Source organism: Phalangium opilio, unplaced genomic scaffold (genome assembly GCF_054372755.1).
Source record: "Phalangium opilio isolate 3A_F unplaced genomic scaffold, DU_Popi_V2 ptg000061l_1, whole genome shotgun sequence".
Lineage (NCBI taxonomy): Eukaryota > Metazoa > Arthropoda > Arachnida > Opiliones > Phalangiidae > Phalangium > Phalangium opilio.
In genome coordinates this window covers 8,415,799-8,437,500 of record NW_028324178.1, presented here as the reverse complement: position 1 = coordinate 8,437,500, position 21,702 = coordinate 8,415,799, and the positions used below count along the sequence as shown (strand labels likewise).

General features: G+C 40.0%; 17 non-coding genes across 17 annotated transcripts; all 17 read left to right on the top strand.

Annotated features, from left to right (window-relative positions):
• Positions 1-37: 37 nt before the first annotated feature.
• On the top strand, positions 38-119 carry TRNAL-AAG (transfer RNA leucine (anticodon AAG)). Its single transcript has one exon. It is a non-coding gene; the product is annotated as a tRNA-Leu (tRNA).
• A 70-nt stretch (positions 120-189) lies between these two features.
• Positions 190-271, top strand: TRNAL-AAG (transfer RNA leucine (anticodon AAG)). The gene has a single exon. It is a non-coding gene; the product is annotated as a tRNA-Leu (tRNA).
• Positions 272-493: 222 nt separating this feature from the next.
• Positions 494-575, top strand: TRNAL-AAG (transfer RNA leucine (anticodon AAG)). Its single transcript has one exon. It is a non-coding gene; the product is annotated as a tRNA-Leu (tRNA).
• A 70-nt stretch (positions 576-645) lies between these two features.
• TRNAL-AAG (transfer RNA leucine (anticodon AAG)) lies at positions 646-727 on the top strand. Its single transcript is given in 2 exon segments — positions 646-683; positions 692-727. It is a non-coding gene; the product is annotated as a tRNA-Leu (tRNA).
• Positions 728-1,707: 980 nt separating this feature from the next.
• Positions 1,708-1,789, top strand: TRNAL-AAG (transfer RNA leucine (anticodon AAG)). Its single transcript has one exon. It is a non-coding gene; the product is annotated as a tRNA-Leu (tRNA).
• Positions 1,790-2,010: 221 nt separating this feature from the next.
• TRNAL-AAG (transfer RNA leucine (anticodon AAG)) lies at positions 2,011-2,092 on the top strand. The gene has a single exon. It is a non-coding gene; the product is annotated as a tRNA-Leu (tRNA).
• Positions 2,093-2,162: 70 nt separating this feature from the next.
• Positions 2,163-2,244, top strand: TRNAL-AAG (transfer RNA leucine (anticodon AAG)). The gene has a single exon. It is a non-coding gene; the product is annotated as a tRNA-Leu (tRNA).
• Positions 2,245-2,466: 222 nt separating this feature from the next.
• TRNAL-AAG (transfer RNA leucine (anticodon AAG)) lies at positions 2,467-2,548 on the top strand. Its single transcript has one exon. It is a non-coding gene; the product is annotated as a tRNA-Leu (tRNA).
• Positions 2,549-2,618: 70 nt separating this feature from the next.
• TRNAL-AAG (transfer RNA leucine (anticodon AAG)) lies at positions 2,619-2,700 on the top strand. The gene is given in 2 exon segments: positions 2,619-2,656; positions 2,665-2,700. It is a non-coding gene; the product is annotated as a tRNA-Leu (tRNA).
• A 980-nt stretch (positions 2,701-3,680) lies between these two features.
• On the top strand, positions 3,681-3,762 carry TRNAL-AAG (transfer RNA leucine (anticodon AAG)). Its single transcript has one exon. It is a non-coding gene; the product is annotated as a tRNA-Leu (tRNA).
• Positions 3,763-4,287: 525 nt separating this feature from the next.
• TRNAL-AAG (transfer RNA leucine (anticodon AAG)) lies at positions 4,288-4,369 on the top strand. Its single transcript has one exon. It is a non-coding gene; the product is annotated as a tRNA-Leu (tRNA).
• A 70-nt stretch (positions 4,370-4,439) lies between these two features.
• On the top strand, positions 4,440-4,521 carry TRNAL-AAG (transfer RNA leucine (anticodon AAG)). Its single transcript has one exon. It is a non-coding gene; the product is annotated as a tRNA-Leu (tRNA).
• An 828-nt stretch (positions 4,522-5,349) lies between these two features.
• Positions 5,350-5,431, top strand: TRNAL-AAG (transfer RNA leucine (anticodon AAG)). Its single transcript has one exon. It is a non-coding gene; the product is annotated as a tRNA-Leu (tRNA).
• A 374-nt stretch (positions 5,432-5,805) lies between these two features.
• On the top strand, positions 5,806-5,887 carry TRNAL-AAG (transfer RNA leucine (anticodon AAG)). The gene has a single exon. It is a non-coding gene; the product is annotated as a tRNA-Leu (tRNA).
• A 980-nt stretch (positions 5,888-6,867) lies between these two features.
• Positions 6,868-6,949, top strand: TRNAL-AAG (transfer RNA leucine (anticodon AAG)). The gene has a single exon. It is a non-coding gene; the product is annotated as a tRNA-Leu (tRNA).
• Positions 6,950-7,170: 221 nt separating this feature from the next.
• On the top strand, positions 7,171-7,252 carry TRNAL-AAG (transfer RNA leucine (anticodon AAG)). The gene has a single exon. It is a non-coding gene; the product is annotated as a tRNA-Leu (tRNA).
• A 222-nt stretch (positions 7,253-7,474) lies between these two features.
• Positions 7,475-7,556, top strand: TRNAL-AAG (transfer RNA leucine (anticodon AAG)). Its single transcript has one exon. It is a non-coding gene; the product is annotated as a tRNA-Leu (tRNA).
• Positions 7,557-21,702: the final 14,146 nt, after the last annotated feature.

The window sequence follows — 21,702 nt, the reverse complement described above, 5'->3', positions numbered from 1 at the left end:
GCTTTTGCTTATTAGTCTGAGGTCACTTAAGTTTCCAGGAAGAGTGGCCGAGTGGTCTAAGGCGCTGGTTTAAGGCACCAGTCTCTTCGGGGGCGTGGGTTCGAATCCCACGTCTATCAGCCTATTTTGTTTTCTTGGATTAATAATATGAAGCTTTTGCTTAGTAGTCTGAGGTGACTTTTGTTTCCAGGTAGAGTGGCCGAGTGGTCTAAGGCGCTGGTTTAAGGCACCAGTTTATTCGGGGCCGTGGGTTCGAATCCCACCTCTGTCAGCCTACTTTGTTTCCTAAGATTAATAGTATGAAGCTTTTTCTTATTAGTTGGAGGTGACTTTTGTTTCCAGGTAGAGTGGCCGAGTGGTCTAAGACGCTGGTTTAAGGCACCAGTCTATTCGGGGGCGTGGGTTCGCATCCCACATCTATAAGCCTACTTTGTTTCCTAGGATTAATAATATGAAGCTTTTGCTTATTAGTCTGAGGTGACTTAAGTTTCTAGGAAGAGTGGCCGAGTGGTCTAAGGCGCTGGTTTAAGGCACCAGTCTCTTCGGGGGCGTGGGTTCGAATCCCACGTCTATCAGCCTATTTTGTTTTCTAGGATTAATAATATGAAGCTTTTGCTTATTAGTCTGAGGTGACTTTTGTTTCCAGGTAGAGTGGCCGAGTGGTCTAAGGCGCGGGTTTAAGGCACCAGTCTATTCGGGGCCGTGGGTTCGAATCCCACCTCTGTCAGCCTACTTTGTTTCCTAAGATTAAGAGTATGAAGCTTTTGCTTATTAGTCTGAGGTGACTTTTGTTTCCAGGTAGAGTGGCCGAGTGGTCTAAGGCGCGGGTTTAAGGCACCAGTCTATTCGGGGGCGTGGGCTCGAATCCCACATCTATCAGCCTATTTTGTTTTCTAGGATTAATAATATGAAGCTTTTGCTTATTAGTCTGAGGTGACTTTTGTTTCCAGGTAGAGTGGTCGAGTGGTCTAAGGCGCTGGTTTAAGGCACCAGTTTATTCGGGGTAGTGGGTTCGAATCCCACATCTGTCAGCCTACTTTGTTTCCTAAGATTAATAATATGAAGCTCTTGCTTATTAGTCTGAGGTGACTTTTGTTTCCAGGTAGAGTGGCCGAGTGGTCTAAGGCGCGGGCTTAAGGCACCAGTCTATTCGGGGGCGTCGATTCGAATCCCACCTCAATCAGCAGAGTTTGTTTTCTACGATTAATAATATGATGCTTTTGCTAAATAGACTGAGTATACTTTCGCTTTCGGGTAGAGTGGCCAAGTGGTCCAAGGCGCTGGTTTAAAGCACCATTCCCTTCGGGGCGTGGGTTCGCATCCCACATCTATAAGCCTACTTCGTTTTCTAGGATTAATAATATGAAGCTTTTGCTTATTAGTCTGAGGTGTCTGATGTTTCCAGGTAGAGTTGCCGTGTGGTCTAAGGCGCTGGTTTAAGGCAACAGTCTCTTCGGGGGCGTGGGTTCGAATCCCACCTCTATCAGCAGAGTTTGTTTTCTACGACTAATAATATGAAGCTTTTGCTAAATAGACTGAGTTTACTTTAGCTTTCGGGTAGAGTGGCCAAGTGGTCCATGAAGCTGGTTTAAGGCACCATTCCCTTCGGGGCGTGGGTTCGCATCCCACATCTATCAGCCTACTATGTTTTCTAGGATTAATAATATGAAGCTTTTGCTTTTTAGTCTGAGGTGTCTTTTGTTTCCAGGTAGAGTGGCCGAGTGGTATTAGGCGCTGGTTTAAGGCACCAGTCTCTTCGGGGGCGTGGGTTCGAATCCCACCTCTATCAGCAGAGTTTGTTTTCTACGATTAATATTATGAAGCTTTTGCTAAATAGACTGAATTTACTTTTGTTTGCAGGTAGAGTGGCCAAGTGGTCCAGGGCGCTGGTTTAAGGCACCATTCCCTTCGGGGCGTGGGTTCGCATCCCACATCTATAAGCCTACTTTGTTTCCTAGGATTAATAATATGAAGCTTTTGCTTATTAGTCTGAGGTCACTTAAGTTTCCAGGAAGAGTGGCCGAGTGGTCTAAGGCGCTGGTTTAAGGCACCAGTCTCTTCGGGGGCGTGGGTTCGAATCCCACGTCTATCAGCCTATTTTGTTTTCTTGGATTAATAATATGAAGCTTTTGCTTAGTAGTCTGAGGTGACTTTTGTTTCCAGGTAGAGTGGCCGAGTGGTCTAAGGCGCTGGTTTAAGGCACCAGTTTATTCGGGGCCGTGGGTTCGAATCCCACCTCTGTCAGCCTACTTTGTTTCCTAAGATTAATAGTATGAAGCTTTTTCTTATTAGTGTGAGGTGACTTTTGTTTCCAGGTAGAGTGGCCGAGTGGTCTAAGACGCTGGTTTAAGGCACCAGTCTATTCGGGGGCGTGGGTTCGCATCCCACATCTATAAGCCTACTTTGTTTCCTAGGATTAATAATATGAAGCTTTTGCTTATTAGTCTGAGGTGACTTAAGTTTCTAGGAAGAGTGGCCGAGTGGTCTAAGGCGCTGGTTTAAGGCACCAGTCTCTTCGGGGGCGTGGGTTCGAATCCCACGTCTATCAGCCTATTTTGTTTTCTAGGATTAATAATATGAAGCTTTTGCTTATTAATCTGAGGTGACTTTTGTTTCCAGGTAGAGTGGCCGAGTGGTCTAAGGCGCGGGTTTAAGGCACCAGTCTATTCGGGGCCGTGGGTTCGAATCCCACCTCTGTCAGCCTACTTTGTTTCCTAAGATTAATAGTATGAAGCTTTTGCTTATTAGTCTGAGGTGACTTTTGTTTCCAGGTAGAGTGGCCGAGTGGTCTAAGGCGCGGGTTTAAGGCACCAGTCTATTCGGGGGCGTGGGCTCGAATCCCACATCTATCAGCCTATTTTGTTTTCTAGGATTAATAATATGAAGCTTTTGCTTATTAGTCTGAGGTGACTTTTGTTTCCAGGTAGAGTGGCCGAGTGGTCTAAGGCGCTGGTTTAAGGCACCAGTTTATTCGGGGTAGTGGGTTCGAATCCCACATCTGTCAGCCTACTTTGTTTCCTAAGATTAATAATATGAAGCTCTTGCTTATTAGTCTGAGGTGACTTTTGTTTCCAGGTAGAGTGGCCGAGTGGTCTAAGGCGCGGGCTTAAGGCACCAGTCTATTCGGGGGCGTCGATTCGAATCCCACCTCAATCAGCAGAGTTTGTTTTCTACGATTAATAATATGATGCTTTTGCTAAATAGACTGAGTATACTTTCGCTTTCGGGTAGAGTGGCCAAGTGGTCCAAGGCGCTGGTTTAAAGCACCATTCCCTTCGGGGCGTGGGTTCGCATCCCACATCTATAAGCCTACTTCGTTTTCTAGGATTAATAATATGAAGCTTTTGCTTATTAGTCTGAGGTGTCTGATGTTTCCAGGTAGAGTGGCCGTGTGGTCTAAGGCGCTGGTTTAAGGCAACAGTCTCTTCGGGGGCGTGGGTTCGAATCCCACCTCTATCAGCAGAGTTTGTTTTCTACGACTAATAATATGAAGCTTTTGCTAAATAGACTGAGTTTACTTTAGCTTTCGGGTAGAGTGGCCAAGTGGTCCATGAAGCTGGTTTAAGGCACCATTCCCTTCGGGGCGTGGGTTCGCATCCCACATCTATCAGCCTACTATGTTTTCTAGGATTAATAATAAGAAGCTTTTGCTTATTAGTCTGAGGTGTCTTTTGTTTCCAGGTAGAGTGGCCGAGTGGTATTAGGCGCTGGTTTAAGGCACCAGTCTCTTCGGGGGCGTGGGTTCGAATCCCACCTCTATCAGCAGAGTTTGTTTTCTACGATTAATATTATGAAGCTTTTGCTAAATAGACTGAATTTACTTTTGCTTTCGGGTAGAGTGGCCAAGTGGTCCAAGGCGCTGGTTTAAGGCACCATTCCCTTCGGGGCGTGGGTTCGCATCCCACATCTATAAGCCTACTTTGTTTCCTAGGATTAATAATATGAAGCTTTTGCTTATTAGTCTGAGGTGACTTAAGTTTCCAGGAAGAGTGGCCGAGTGGTCTAAGGCGCTGGTTTAAGGCACCAGTCTCTTCGGGGGCGTGGGTTCGAATCCCACGACTATCAGCCTATTTTGTTTTCTAGGATTAATAATATGAAGCTTTTGCTTAGTAGTCTGAGGTGACTTTTGTTTCCAGGTAGAGTGGCCGAGTGGTCTAAGGCGCGGGTTTAAGGCACCAGTCTATTCGGGGTAGTGGGTTCGAATCCCACATCTGTCAGCCTACTTCGTTTCCTAAGATTAATAATATGAAGCTCTTGCTTATTAGTCTGAGGTGACTTTCGTTTCCAGGTAGATTGGCCGAGTGGTCTAAGGCGCTGGTTTAAGGCACCAGTCTCTTCGGGGGCGTGGGTTCCAATCCCACATCTATCAGCCTATTTTGTTTTCTAGGATTAATAATATGAAGCTTTTGCTTATTAGTCTGAGGTGACTTTTGTTTCCAGGTAGAGTGGCCGAGTGGTCTAAGGCGCTGGTTTAAGGCACCAGTTTATTCGGGGCCGTGGGTTCGAATCCCACCTCTGTCAGCCTACTTTGTTTCCTAAGATTAATAGTATGAAGCTTTTTCTTATTAGTGTGAGGTGACTTTTGTTTCCAGGTAGAGTGGCCGAGTGGTCTAAGACGCTGGTTTAAGGCACCAGTCTATTCGGGGGCGTGGGTTCGCATCCCACATCTGTCAGCCTACTTTGTTTCCTAAGATTAATAATATGAAGCTCTTGCTTATTAGTCTGAGGTGACTTTTGTTTCCAGGTAGAGTGGCCGAGTGGTCTAAGGCGCGGGCTTAAGGCACCAGTCTATTCGGGGGCGTCGATTCGAATCCCACCTCAATCAGCAGAGTTTGTTTTCTACGATTAATAATATGATGCTTTTGCTAAATAGACTGAGTATACTTTCGCTTTCGGGTAGAGTGGCCAAGTGGTCCAAGGCGCTGGTTTAAGGCACCATTCCCTTCGGGGCGTGGGTTCGCATCCCACATCTATAAGCCTACTTTGTTTCCTAGGATTAATAATATGAAGCTTTTGCTTATTAGTCTGAGGTGACTTAAGTTTCCAGGAAGAGTGGCCGAGTGGTCTAAGGCGCTGGTTTAAGGCACCAGTCTCTTCGGGGGCGTGGGTTCGAATCCCACGACTATCAGCCTATTTTGTTTTCTAGGATTAATAATATGAAGCTTTTGCTTAGTAGTCTGAGGTGACTTTTGTTTCCAGGTAGAGTGGCCGAGTGGTCTAAGGCGCGGGTTTAAGGCACCAGTCTATTCGGGGTAGTGGGTTCGAATCCCACATCTGTCAGCCTACTTCGTTTCAAAGATTAATAATATGAAGCTCTTGCTTATTAGTCTGAGGTGACTTTCGTTTCCAGGTAGATTGGCCGAGTGGTCTAAGGCGCTGGTTTAAGGCACCAGTCTCTTCGGGGGCGTGGGTTCCAATCCCACATCTATCAGCCTATTTTGTTTTCTAGGATTAATAATATGAAGCTTTTGCTTATTAGTCTGAGGTGACTTTTGTTTCCAGGTAGAGTGGCCGAGTGGTCTAAGGCGCTGCTTTAAGGCACCAGTTTATTCGGGGCCGTGGGTTCGAATCCCACCTCTGTCAGCCTACTTTGTTTCCTAAGATTAATAGTATGAAGCTTTTTCTTATTAGTGTGAGGTGACTTTTGTTTCCAGGTAGAGTGGCCGAGTGGTCTAAGACGCTGGTTTAAGGCACCAGTCTATTCGGGGGCGTGGGTTCGCATCCCACATCTATAAGCCTACTTTGTTTCCTAGGATTAATAATATGAAACTTTTGCTTATTAATCTGAGGTGACTTAAGTTTCTAGGAAGAGTGGCCGAGTGGTCTAAGGCGCTGGTTTAAGGCACCAGTCTCTTCGGGGGCGTGGGTTCGAGTCCCACGTCTATCAGCCTATTTTGTTTTCTAGGATTAATAATATGAAGCTTTTGCTTAGTAGTCTGAGGTGACTTTTGTTTCCAGGTAGAGTGGCCGAGTGGTCTAAGGCGCGGGTTTAAGGCACCAGTCTATTCGGGGGCGTGGGCTCGAATCCCACATCTATCAGCCTATTTTGTTTTCTAGGATTAATAATATGAAGCTTTTGCTTATTAGTCTGAGGTGACTTTTGTTTCCAGGTAGAGTGGCCGAGTGGTCTAAGGCGCTGGTTTAAGGCACCAGTTTATTCGGGGTAGTGGGTTCGAATCCCACATCTGTCAGCCTACTTTGTTTCCTAAGATTAATAATATGAAGCTCTTGCTTATTAGTCTGAGGTGACTTTTGTTTCCAGGTAGAGTGGCCGAGTGGTCTAAGGCGCTGGTTTAAGGCAACAGTCTATTCGGGGGCGTCGATTCGAATCCCACCTCAATCAGCAGAGTTTGTTTTCTACGATTAATAATATGATGCTTTTGCTAAGTAGACTGAGTATACTTTCGCTTTCGGGTAGAGTGGCCAAGTGGTCCAAGGCGCTGGTTTAAAGCACCATTCCCTTCGGGGCGTGGGTTCGCATCCCACATCTATAAGCCTACTTCGTTTTCTAGGATTAGTAATATGAAGCTTTTGCTTATTAGTCTGAGGTGTCTGATGTTTCCAGGTAGAGTGGCCGTGTGGTCTAAGGCGCTGGTTTAAGGCAACAGTCTCTTCGGGGGCGTGGGTTCGAATCCCACCTCTATCAGCAGAGTTTGTTTTCTACGACTAATAATATGAAGCTTTTGCTTAATAGACTGAGTTTACTTTAGCTTTCGGGTAGAGTGGCCAAGTGGTCCATGAAGCTGGTTTAAGGCACCATTCCCTTCGGGGCGTGGGTTCGCATCCCACATCTATCAGCCTACTATGTTTTCTAGGTTTAATAATATGAAGCTTTTGCTTATTAGTCTGAGGTGTCTTTTGTTTCCAGGTAGAGTGGCCGAGTGGTCTTAGGCGCTGGTTTAAGGCACCAGTCTCTTCGGGGGCGTGGGTTCGAATCCCACCTCTATCAGCAGAGTTTGTTTTCTACGATTAATATTATGAAGCTTTTGCTAAATAGACTGAATTTACTTTTGCTTTCGGGTAGAGTGGCCAAGTGGTCCAAGGCGCTGGTTTAAGGCATTATTCCCTTCGCGGCGTGGGTTCGCATCCCACATCTATAAGCCTACTTTGTTTTCTAGGATTAATAATATGAAGCTTTTGCTTATTAGTCTGAGGTGACTTTTGTTTCCAGGTAGAGTGGCCGAGTGGTCTAAGGCGCTGGTTTAAGGCACCAGTCTCTTCGGGGGCGTGGGTTCGAATCCCACCACTATCAGCCTATTTTGTTTTCTAGGATTAATAATATGAAGCTTTTGCTTAGTAGTCTGAGGTGACTTTTGGTTCCAGGTTGAGTGGCCGAGTGGTCTAAGGCGCTGGTTTAAGGCACCAGTCTATTCGGGGGCGTGGGTTCGAATCCCATATCTATCAGCCTATTTTGTTTTCTAGGATTAATAATATGAAGCTTTTGCTTATTAGTCTGAGGTGACTTTTGTTTCCAGGTAGAGTGGCCGAGTGGTCTAAGGCGCTGGTTTAAGGCACCAGTCTCTACGGGGGCGTGGGTTCGAATCCCACCTCTGTCAGCCTACTTGGTTTCCTAAGATTAATAATTTGAAGCTTTTGCTTAGTAGTAGTATAGGGCTACATTTCGTACCACGGTAGAGGTATAAAGTAGGTGCGTGGGAACTGGGTCATGGGAACTGGAGCACGCCGCTGCCGCCGCGGTGAATCTTCGCGAGTTCTCCGCGCGCGAGTTCCTTCCCCCCCTCACCCCCGCGGGGTTCCCCGCGCGCGCCGCGAGTTCCTTCCCCCATTTTAACTCCGCGCGCGGCCTTAGTTTCGTACTATTCAATTCCAGGAAAAATTCTATTGTTAAATTCTTACTATTTACTGAGATTTTATACTGAGACTATCCCTTTAGTTTTTTATCCTGAGACTGTCCTTTTAAAGAATTAAGAGGTGTTTTCCCTCGGTAACATCAAACCTTAACCTTTCTGTTTTCATACCTTGCGTGTGACTAATCAGTAATAGGGATTATTTATTCAACAACACGAACTGGCTATAATACGTTTTATTCAATGCCTTCAAATATATATCAGTTTAGTTTTTAAATCATTTACATCGTTTACAATGTAGTTGTAAAGAAATGGTTCATCAATAGGTAGATTAGTACCAAAATCTTTGCGAAACTTTTCAATGACATTATCGTAGTTAATTACTTTTAAAGCTTTCACTAGGCTTTTTCGACCCTTTCGTTCCAGTCAGTTTCTTCGGACTCGCACATAATATCGTGGGCTATTTTGTTTTGGCAAGAGGTATTGTCGCAGCATTGGGTCATCTCCAATAAGATTTTCGTTACGTTTTTCAGAATCGCTTCTCTCATAGTTTCAACGGCTCTTGTTTTTTCGTGTAGCTCTAAGTCTATGAGGGCTTTAATTTTCTTCAAATAATCCCAACTAGATTGGTTAAAGGAAATGCCCCCGCTTGTAGCGTACAAAATGTTGTATTTTTCTCGACATCCTCTCGTGTATTTTCTAATGTCAAATATATGACCTTTCCGGTTTACGAAGCATTCTAGCTTTAAATTGGTAGTAGTTGGATGTAGCCAGACGGAAAACCTCGGCGAATTTCCTTTGAAGAAAGCGTCGATTTCGTTGGAAAACTCCCAAATATTAGACCAAACGTGTTTCTTTAATGATATTTGTATACGAGTGTCGGTACGTCTAAAATATACATTTGGGGTCGTGACATTACCAACCCAAACTTCTACTTTCTCCGAAATATTGTAAACTTGGTTCATTTTAAAGCGGTTAAGAAATGACGATTTCGACGTTGAGTTCCTACCTAATATAGTTTTTCCTCAAAGTTTAGGTGATCTCCAAAAAAAGAGTAATACGAATGACGTCATATCTAATTCAACCAATCAATGCGCCTATATTATAACAGTTCGACGAATGACGTCATATTTGCCTTAAGTTTTACTCTAATGATACAAACGTTTTTATTGTTATATTGGGACTATTTGTTACAAACTTCTATTGTTAAAGTTAGATTATTTTTTTTGAGGCTCGACGTTGTAAGCATTTTCTAATGGCATAGAACGAAGGCGATATTTACAATGTCACGTCCTGTTCTTATGGAATATTAAAAGTAAGCTATATAAAATATAAATCGAAAGACCTATGTTTGTATTAAGAAGTGCTAAGCTTATTGGCTGACTTAACCATCTGGGTAGAAGGTTTAAAAAACTAAACAATTACAAATTGTGTACTAGAACGTTTAGAGCACGTGATTTTACTGTTACAAGCACTTCTTGGAATCGGAGGTTTCTTATAAATCAGTTAAAGACGGTCATTTAGAGGTCTTACCAAGTTATCTAAAATTTCAATAGAAAAATGGTCAACATTTTTTAAAAAAGGCTTTTTGTTTTCAACTTGGTTTAAAGTTTTTGATGAAAATGATTTGAAGTACGAGTGCAAAATATAATTTGTGTGGATATAGTGGTTTCAAGCGTGTAATTTTCGAGTAAAAAATCACGTTTGTTTTTGTGATCATCAACTTAAATAAGGAATACATATATCCACATTGAAAGGTAACATTTTTTGCTATATTTAAATGGGGTGCCTAGTTTTTGAAATGTGCACTTTAATAAATTTCAAGAAAAATATTGTATAAGTGAACTATCGTTATGAGTTATAAACGTGACAGGGTGTTAGCCACTAAAATAAGATCAATATACATGACAAAAATGGGTAATGAACGAAAAATAAACGAACTCCTCCTCCTCTTCATTTAAATTAGCAATGAGTATAGAGCTTCATCTATTTAGTTGTCTCAAACGGCAGAAAATCCAACCCTTTTCTTATGAAACAAAAGTCATACCATCCTGTTAACTGGAAATGGTAGCTGTAAAACCCTTTCGCTAAGGAATGCGAGATGGAAAACCCTTTTCTCTAGAAATGAAAACAATGTAGCTGACTGAGAATTTAAGTTTATTATACTACAATTGACAATACTTATTATTCATTTCCGTAAAAATTAATGTAAAAAAGATACACGAGCCACTTTAGTATGAGTTACCTCTTCTTGGTCTCTAAATGTAAATGATCTACGATTGCTAATAGTATGCCAGCCGGTATTATGCGAACAAAATTCCTCACTATACATATTAAATAAAGGTTTTTTATGCAATTACTACAGAAACTTTTCTGAACGTCCCAAATTACTTCTACCATCATGTCGTCTCGATGCACTACTGTATGAGTCTTTACCGCTAGATATTTCGTATTTGGTTCGTCCATATCGCTAAAAAAGACAAAACAGTCTCTGCAAACTCTACGTTGGCATTTCCTTTCACCTTTTCTCCATGTTTTTAAAAAATAGTCATATTCTATGTGGTGGTACCCATCCAATAAAAAGAAAGGGATGGTAACTCTATTCCTCTGCGTAGCTTGAAATTGAGCAAAAGTCAAGTGATTATCCACTTCGAATTCAATTTCTGATTCTGTGATCCAAAGCCAATTTGGTATTTCTTCGGGATATAGATCCTCTTCGCCCAGGTTCCCTCGCTCACCAATAGCCGCTTTCCAAAATACCCGTTCAGATACTCCCCAAAGTTGGCGTGGAACTGTTTTCTTAATATCATTAAAGGTTTGCTCCGTATTAGCTAAAACGAATTCCATTGTTACTACCATGGCTCTAACGGCCATGGATCTCAAAGACATGGGTGACCGAGATTCCATATTGATTTTAAATATATGAAGAGATGCTTAAAAGTTAATAACTGAATGTTGTATGTGCCCTTAAGTTTAAAATTTCCCCTTAAATACCTACTGTTAATTAGATAAAAATATTTGCCAAAAGTAACATTTGGTCGAATGAAAGGTTACTTACCGATAACTGGAATCGAACCAGGATCTTTCGAATTCCATATTTAGCAGCCAATACGCTACCAATCGACCTGATGTTACCTGTGATCTTTCCGTGTGAAACTATAGGTCTATTTTTCCAATAACTACTATCTATACAATGTATGACAGAGGTGATATTAGATTTTTTGGCAAAGGTAGTTTAAGTATAGTAAAGCATATATAAGGCTCATTAGACTTCAAAGTTAATTGTCATAATTCTAAGAAAAATCCTTCTATGCCAGAACTTCGAATTAACTAAAACGTCATTGTTTCTAAGGCTTGAGTTCCAAGAAAGTTTAATTTTATTTAAAGGTATGGTTGTTAAGTTTTATTTCTCTATTCGTTTAAGTATGTCGCGCCAATTTTCCCCTGCTTTCACGTGCAAAAGCGGTAGGCATGATAAACTACATAAATTACCTTTTACACTCCCTTTAAGAAGTCTGAACAATATAAATACCGCAGCCACCGCCCCGCAAACTACAAAATATCCTCATTGCTTTCGCTTAATCTCTGCTAAAATTAATAATTTCTTCAAAATGGTAAGTAATATATATAAATATATATTTTTGGTACTTTTTCTTACTACCCCATAGTTTTATGTTATCTAGGCTCAAAGCAGCAACCCTTGGGAGACTCTTCAACTACAGTTTAGTCAATCCGAACAAATAGGAGTTAAACTATGCAAGTTTAATAATAAATTATACGTAGACATAAGAAAGTACGCTCTACCCAGAATACCCCTTAAATCGTGGGTATGCATACCCATTGAAATAGTAGACGACTTAGTTAAGGTTTTGAAGTTAGCATCTCTGAATAAGTTACCGCAAAGTTCCTGTTTGCCTCGGATGTTGGAAATCAAAAAAATAAAAGAAAAGGGTTGTCTAATAACGAAATATAGGGGCCAAGCGCGCGAGAAGCAACTGGATTTGAAGGCCGTCGATATACCGGAAGTAGTGGAACTAATATCCAGCATTTTAAAGAAGGTTACGTTGAAGCAGTAAAATGTCTGATGATGAACCACTAGACCTTTCTATTTTTAGAGCAGAAAACGTTTATGAAATAGTTAAAGTAAATGTAGCCAGATCTATGAAATTTAACTGTTCATCCTACGAATACAAAATTATCTTTAAAAACCTTGATAAAATATGTGTGACGGAATTATATGAAAAATTGAAACTCATATTTCAATCAATCATTGAGACTATTATCAACGCGGGTAGAGACTACAACAGAGTCAGGTTTTGTGTTAGAAGTGACCAGCTGGAAAATGCCATAAATTTAAGATTTATGGCGTTGAACGAACTGACAGTTGATAGGCTTTTTGGTGCTATAAGTCAAGTTAGTCAATCAAATCGTAATTTCATTTTAGACGGTGATATTAGAATTGATGCAATTTTTCTAAAAACTGATATTCCAATATCGGGTAGAAAATCAGTCAGAAATAGATCGATGTTATCACTAGAACATTACATGAAAAACGGGAGGACTTTTTTACCAATTTTAAACGATGACGATCTTTGCGTAGCTCGAAGCATAGTGTGCGGAAAAATGGTTGCGGACTTAACCTATTTAAAACAACAAAAACAAGATAGATCTGGTTTCGACTATAACCGATACCGTAGAATACAGGCACCTAACAGACCGCTACAGAGGGAAGAGGCCCTAAAACTTCACCATGAAGCTAACTTACCGGTAGGACCCGTTAGTATAGAACAGATTTCGGCTTTTCAAAAAATCTTAGAACCCGAATACCAAATTATAGTGTTTAGCGCTGAAAATAATTTTAAGAAAATTTATGAAGGTGAAATTTACGCTGAAAAAAAAATTTTCCTTCTGCTTGTAGATACACATATGCATGTTATTAAAAGTTTAGCAGCCATGTTCGGATGTGTTTCTTATTGTAACAAATGCTTAGTAACATTTAGTAATGTATTTAGGGCCTCAAATCATAAATGTTATAATGAACCCACAAAATGTTGGCGATGTTACTCTGAGACATTCCACGAGAGCCCATCCTTGGACGTCGTGAAATGTCCAGATTGTAATAGGTATTTTAAAGGTCCCGAATGCTTCCAAATGCATAGAACTAATAAAATTTGTGAAAAAGTAAAACGATGCAAAATTTGCTGCGAGGAAATTGAAAAAAATCACAAATGTAGTAAAGTATGCCCAAAATGTAAAATTGAACACCCGCCTAGGCTTTGTTATGTCCAACCCCTTACTAAAAAGTATAAGGAAACAACTTATTGTTATTTCGATACCGAATGTATAGTAGATAATTCCCTTCATACCCCAATACTTCTAGTTTCTGCTATGCAAATAGAGGAAAATGTTTACGATTATAACATTTTTAGAGGACTAGATTGCGTAGACAAATTTATGCAATACCTAACCCAAGTAGATGAAAAAATTGTTTTTACAAGAGACAACAAAAGACGTAGAGTAACCAAACCTAGGTTTGAAAATGTTACTATTGTTGCTCATAACATGAGAGCCTATGACGGGTTTTCATTTTACAATGGTTAATCCATAATTATGGAAAAATAGAAATTATATTCGATGGAGCAAAACTGCTAGCAATGTTTGTTAAAAACCAAAATTTAAAATTTATATGTAGTTTTTCCTTTCTGGCTATACCATTAAGGGCTTTTTCGGAAACATTTCAGTTGGGTTCAACCTGCAAGCAGTTTTTCCCATATATCTTTTTAAACAAAAACAATTTAGATTATTGTGGAAAAATTCCCGATAAATCTTATTTTCAGCCAGAGTTTATGAAAAAAGATGATAACATAGCTTTTGAAAAGTGGTATAGTGAAAAGTCAAAACAACCCGTTTATAATGCCATGTTAGAGTTACAAGAATATTGCGTGGCTGATGTCCAAGTCCTTCAGAAGGGTGTAGACTGTTTTCGTAACTATTTCAAAACAGTAACGGGTTTAGACCCAATGAATTGCGGTGCGATAACCATAGCTGGAGCTTGTACTTCGGTGTATCGGGTGTATGTCGGGTTTTTCGGTACAAACACTCGCACAGAATTTCGCTCCGTGTTTTAGCCTAAACGTTAAGCCTCGGACCTCGGCATATGAAAAGTTAAATCAAGTTGCGTAGCGTGTTATTAATGAACAACTGACTGGGACTTTCGAATATTTCCGCGTCTTCATTTATAACAAGACCAAGAGCACTTCAAGGAAGTAATAAACTTCCAAAAAGAAAAAGAAACGACGTGGTCTAAACAGTGAGTTCACCTATTCCATTCCAACCTAAACGTTAAGCCTCGGGCCTCGGTATATGATAAGTTAAATCAAGTTGCGTAGCGTGTTATTAATGAACAACTGACTGGGACCTTCGAATATTTCCGCGTCTTTATTTATAACAAGAGCACTTCAAGGAAGTAGCAAACTTCCAAAAAGAAACGACGTGGTCTAAACAGTGAGTTCACATATTACATTGCAAGTAAATCTGCGTTATCATCCCGGGATAAGTGTAAATAGCTAACACATACCAACATTCAACTTGATGGCTCCTAGACCTAGTTCTGACTTATGTTTACTTTGTGCCAAGCCATTTTGGGGACCAGAGCATTACGTACCCTGCAGGGTGTGTCTTGATAGGGTGCATGGTTGATGTCTCAATATAAGCCGCGATGAAAGCCATGCTATTTGGGATGGTAAAGATAGGCGAACTAGTAAACATATATGCAAAAAATGCAAAGGAAAACGTAATATGGACTCACCAATCTCAAGTCCAAATGCACATAGTGGTAGAACTCAGGGAGCCACAAATACTGAGGTCGACTCTGGTAAAGAACTCAAAGCAGAGATTTCTGATCCAGACGATATCGAAAGTGAAAGCGCGAAAAGCAAATTGAAATCGGGATCAAAAGTCGCTCTAATTAAGCAATCGTTAAATAGCATAAAAACGGTGGTGGTCGAGGAGCAGAAGCAAAACACGGCTGATATTATATCCGCAATCAAAGACTTCCTTGGTACTGAAAATAACCCCAACGTCCTGCAAGATAGCATCAATACTGACCTATACAGAGCCCTCATTCTGGAATTGAAAAATGAAATTATCTCCTTTACAAGGGAAGGGTTTAAAGCACTTGACAACAAATTAGAGGAAAAGTTTGCATTAAACAGTAAAAACGTAAAATCAGACCTAAAGAATCTTATTGGGGAGGAGATTCTACTGCTTAAAAATGACATTAAGGCTAACTGTAACGATATACAGAACATAGTTCCTACTCCTGAAGTTCAATTTAAAAAGGACCTAGAAACTATTCTGGCCAATAACAGAGTTAGCGAACAGGTAAATGCTATGACAACTCTAAAAGCATATATGAACGTTAATGGGGAGACAAGGGGCTCGACTTCAATTTTGGACGTTATGAGTAGTACGATAGATGACCTATCCATGAATGTTAAAAATTTAACGAGCGAGTTAAATGATATAAAGATCCAAAACGCACGCCTAACAGACCTAATGGTCTCGGGCACCTCAAAACAATCCTTGCATGAAGAATGCAACCCTCCCCTCAATAGCTCGCAAACGAGGGTTATGACAGTGGACATAGGACGTGATGAAGATACCACATCGACAGCGTATCGCACAACTAATAATGATTGGGCTACTGTGGCTAAAAATCGTAGAACTGTGAAGGATAAACCTATTGCGAGTAACAACACTCATATAAGCAAGAAAACTAGTACAAATAGTAATTATCGTGGAAAACAGTCATCATTAACAGGAACGTTAAACCGCGCTCCATTCCGAGCCGTAGAAAAACCCAAAGTCGTTATATTGAGTAAAAAGGCAGTCTTTGTAACTCGTTTCGAGCCACAAACACAGGCACATGAATTGGATCAATGGCTGCGAAAGGAATATGACCTACAATCAATTAACTGTTTAAAACTAAAGGTTAGGCATGACTCCTATTCTTCGTTTTATATATCGGCAAATAGTTCAGAGTTTTCTACACTTCTAAATGCAGAGCTGTGGCCCACGAATTTCGAGGAAGACTTTATCATTCCCAGATAGTCAATAGAAGTCCCAACCCTAACGGTAGTGAAAATTTCTCTAATAACGACACTGCTTACACTCCGACCGGTACCGAAATCACTGAAGATTTTGATGCTGGGTCAAAAGAGAATGAGGTTGATACCCCTGAGGCAACCGGAAGCGAAGTAGTCACAATAGACGATATCAATGAAGCGAGCATTGATCTCTGCTCTGCGAATGACCCGAAGAAGATTCAATAAATACTGATTAATTATCAGTTATATAAGTAATCGCCTATCCGAATACTAACATTAACTAAAGTCTACAAACACAAAATAATGGCTAGCAAAATTACAGTGAAATACCAAAACTCAAGAGGTCTTAGGACAAAATTAGACCTACTACATACCGGGCTACTGTCGACAGACGCAGACATTATCTGCATCACTGAGACATGGCTGTCACCAATATTTTTCAACGCTGATTTTAATCCCAAAGGATTTTCATGCTTTAGGGCAGATAGACCCCAAATCTTAGGGCCCACTAGGGGTGGTGGATCGATGATAATTATAAAGAATAAATTAAGACCTATTAGAAGAATTGATTTAGAACTAACGCCAGAGTGTGTATGGGTAGAATTGACAATAGATGGACGGAATAACCTACTACTAGGTAACCATTACTTTGCACCTCGAAGCAACAAGGATGACATAAACTCATACCTTACACAAGTATCGGATAAATTGAAAGTGTATAATAAGGAGATTTTATTCTGGGGGACTTCAATCTACCAGGAGTAAATTGGAAGATATCAGATATTAACGTCTGTGCTCCAGCAAGAAAACTAATAGCTGCAGCAATGATTGACTTCACGAATGACCTAGGCCTTTCACAATTGAATATTTACCCTAACATCAAAGGAAATATCCTGGACTTAGTCCTCACCAGCAACACCCCCAGTAGCACAAGCCTTCCGCATAACAGTCGGTTAAAGGTCGAATAGTCGGTTTACGGTCCAGTCAGCTGTACCATGCTTATTCCGACACTTTTCCGACTCATGAAGCCGACTACTTCTTTTAGTTGGCAATGCCGACATCTATCTGACAGTTGGAACAGAGATGGTTTAAAGTAGGCTTGCCTACCGTCTAGAAAATTCCAACTTATTTTTGCCAATTGATTACCGACTCTCTCGCGCTAGTCGGTATTGTGACGTTTAAAAAGAGTAAAATTAAAAACAAAGTTATGCTTAGGCCGTTTGGTAACCGACATTTATCCGACAGTTGGAACTGTGGTGGTTTGAAGTAGGCTTGCCTACCGTCTAGAAAATTCCAACACATTTTTTGCCAATTGATGACCAACTCCCTCGCGCTAGTCGTTATTGTGACGTTTAAGAAGAGTAAAAATAAAAGCAAAGTTATTCTAAGGCCGTTTAGTAACCGACATTTATCCGACAGTTGCAACTGTGGTGGTTTGAAGTAGGCTTGCCTACCGTCCAAATCATGTAACCCATTTTTGCCAATTGATTACCAACTCCTTCCCGCTAGTCGGTATGGTCACGTTTTAAAAGAGTAAAATGAAACCATGCACGTCATCATCGAAGAGGGCGCTGCTAGTGCGAAAGCAAGTTAGCCTTTCCAGTATCTCTGACGCGGCTGGGTCGTTAGAATGTTTAAACGAGATTTTTGTGGTCGAAAATGATTCGTTATAGGCTTGCTAACTTTTAATTTCATCGCTAAGGTTCTTTGTCACACTATATAAACTAGAAACGTCTTCGTTTGTCACGTAAGGTTTGAATTTTGTTATTGAATTATCAATTTATCTACCTCTTAGAGCCAGTTTTATGCATAAGCCTTTGCTTTTTAACCTAGCTTCTCATCTGCTGGGAACCACACCCATAGAAAGTGAAACCAAAACTTAAACGTTTATGTATACCTTCAGTTTCTTTGTTTGAATATAAAAGAAGCAAGTGTTTTGGGGCGCTTGGAGTTCAAAAACCTTATATATTAAGTATTTTAAAGATTTTTGGTTGTGAAAATAATACTGAATTCCAAAATAGATTTCAATTTGTTTTAATTTGAGAATTTTTATGCGGTTTCAAACATTTTAAGAGAAAAATGTGTCAAGTAATACCCTTTAGAATTGTATGTTTTTCTTTTTCCTTAAAAAATCTGTAAGTGTATATTTTTCATAAAGTTTTTTGTAATTTAAGAGATAGTAACTGGCCACATCGAAGATATTAACAATGAATATTAATAAATGCTTTAATTGATGTAAATATTATACTCGCCCTGAAAAATTTTACTTTTTGTTAAAACCAATTAGCTAGGCAGCTAATATTTCCATTCGACTAGTCGTGTCATATCGAATACATTGTTTAATATTTGAAATTGTTATAATTGACCTGCATGTTACTTGAAATATTCAAAGTACAAATTCTTAAGTGTTGTTCATTGAAAATGTATTAAAGAAATTTCAATACTAGGTATCAGTATCCTTTACTATAAGCGAATGAAGCCTCGAGTTAAGGCTTGATCGTGGCAAAAGCGTCGGACCTCTTGCTGACAGGCGGTTAAGTCGACTCTCAAACGTGCTGGATGAGGGTCGTATTTCATTCGTGTCGTATCAGTCGGTAAACCAGTGGGCCGTCGTCCCACCGGGCGGACACTTCGACTCTCAAACCCTTACTCTACCAGCCCTTTACCGACGATTTACCGTTCCTATACTAAAAAGCCGCGAAATCGTCGGATTGAGCGCGGCTTTAGGTAGGCATAATGACGCCGACATATAGTCGGCCAACAGTCGTTTTATAGTAGCCTCAAAACAGTAGGAAAACCGGCGGGCCGTCGTCCCTCCAGGCGGACATTTCGACTCTCAAACCCTTACTCTGCCAGCCCTTTACCGACGATTTACCGTTCCTATACTAAAAAGCCGCAAAATCGTCGGATTGAGCGTGGCTTTAGGTAGGCATAATGACGCCGACATATAGTCGGCCAACAGTCGTTTTATAGTAGCCTCAAAACAGTAGGAAAACCGGCGGGCCGTCGTCCCTCCAGGCGGACATTTCGACTTTCAAACTATTACTCTCCCGACTTATTAGTGACTTTTTACCAACTCGTCGGTAACACACAAAGCCGGCCATGTAGGCCCTACGTCGGCAGTGCTACTAGGGACCTCTGTTAGTCTCCAAAGACTACACCTTCCTCACTCCGGTCGACACTTTCCATCCACCTCTGTTAATATCAATCCTAAGTACAATCCCGGCAAAATCAGTCTGCACGAACAGCAATAGAAAGACCTATCCAAAATACATTTACATTAAAGGAAATTACACGGAACTATATACCCAATTACGAGATACGGACTGGTCCTTCCTAGACTCGGAAAAAAATGTTAATACAGCCGTTGACGGGTTAGCAAAAGCTGTTAAAACATGCATGGACCTTCATATCCCTAAAAGGAAACCGAAAACCACTAAAACTACTCAAAAGTATCCTGGATGGTTTTCAAATGATCTCAAAAAAAGATTGTCACAAAAACTTTACTACAATAGAAAATTCAAAAAACGGAGAAATTCTAAAGACCTACTAAAATATTTAAAAATCTAAGGAAAATCTGCCAATCACTTCTAGCGCGAGACCGTAAGCTATATGGAGAAACTATTGTTAACGACTTATCGCAAAACCCATCGAAGCTCTGGGACTATACAAAAATTCGCTTAAACCGAGAGAAGCTGAAATTTTGTTGGACTACGGGAATGACTTAGTTGCCGATACGGAGGAAATTGCAACATTGTTAAAAATTGAAATTTACCGAGCCCCTGAGCGCAAAAAATATAGACAGATCGCTAAAAAATTTCTCCTTTGAAAGCACTGATAGCCTCTGTAAACTTGTAATTCCAGAGGTATAGGTAAGTGCGGCCATTACGAGATTAAAACCGACAAAATCAACTGGTATAGATTTTATACCATCGTATATTGTTAAAGGCTGTAGTGACGTGTTTTCTCTAATTCTTTGTAAAACTTTTAACTTATCACTGAAATCAGGCATATTTCCTGAGGCCTGGAAAACTTCGATAGTACTTCCGGTCTATAAGAAAGGCTATAATGTTGACATGAACAGTTATAGACCTATCTCCCTAATCCCACTATTTTCGAAGACTTTTGAAATGGTGCTTAATGAGGTACTGTACAGTTGGTTTGAGCGGTATTTAGTGGATAGTCAACATGGCTTCTGCAAAGCCAGATCTACAGTCACGAACCTGTTGACATTTATGGATTACTCAGCGCCAATAGTAAGAACTCAGGGACAAGTGGATGCCATAATGCTGGACTATACGAAAGCATTTGACCGTATGGACCATAAACTTCTAATATTGAAGCTAGAACGTTATGGTATTGGCGGTTCCTTACTACGACTACTCAAAAGCTACCTGAAAGATAGGTTCAATGTGGTGAAAGTCAATTCCAACATCACAAATATAATGTACAGAACTAATATAGGCGTCCCTCAAGGCTCGGCCCTAGGTCCCTTGCTCTTCACGATATTCATAAATGACCTTCCGAAGTGCATAGAGAACAAGTCTGAGTTGGGTACCTACGCTGATGATAACAAATTATACCGTGGGATAAAAACCTCGAAAGATTGCGAACTACTTAATTTAGACCTAAATGCCGTTAATAACTGGAGCGAAAGAAATGGACTTCCACTAAATGCCAAAAAGAGTATTATTGTTTCTTATACGCGCAAAACCCATTGGATTAAGCACACCTATACAATAAATGGAGACCCCATCCCAAGGTCGACCTCAACAACGGACCTTGGAATTATACTAGATCAGAAACTGAACTTTAATCTCCACATTGGGAAAATAAAATCTCAGTGCTTAAAGACTCTCTGTGCAATCTCAAAAATAGCCTCGAACTTAAAATCAGCAAAGATAATGAAACTATTGTACGTGTCACTGGTGAGATCTTAGATAGAATATGCATCTCAGATATGGTGTGGATGTGCAAACTATTTACTACTTACTGTGGAACGCATACAGCGCACGTTCATTCTATTATTATACGAAAAGTTTTTAAAGCGCGGACACTATGATTATATAAATATTTTAAATGATCAAAACCTTTTAACAATTAAAAACCGACTAACTTATTTAGACTTGAGTTTCTTAAACAAGCTTTTAACTTATAATATTGACTGTAAATTTTTATTGGAGAAGGTGCATTTTAACGTTCCGACGAAGCATCTACGTGATGCTAAAACCTTTAACATTGGTAGCTCATATAAAATTATATTTAATCCCATAAAAAGAATACAAGACACATACAATAGTCTAACAAATAACTTGCAAAATGTTGACTTATTTGAGGAAAACAAGACCCGTTTTAAATCTAGCTATTTTACAGTGTGTAAAACAAATAAACCATCTGACCTCTTCTAAGAAAATTGTTACACAATCAACAGCAACATCTTAAAGCAAACTACATATCTCCGAAACTGATTGCGTCTTAGATTATAATAGGATATAAAAGCGGTTAAATATTTAAACTATTGTATAATGTTCTTTCTCAAATTGTGTATACATTACATAGCCAAAAATACTGTACATAGTTAAATTCAAAGAAAATTCTTGTAAATAATTTAGGGAATTTTGTGTAAATAATTAGTAATAGCTCATGTAAACAATTAGGACAATTTATGTAAATAATATCAAATAACATAATTTATCAAATCCTGTATTACTATAAAAAGTAACTATGTTATGTTGTAGTACAGGATCCAAAAATAAACACACAATTCAATCTTCACACATACTTAC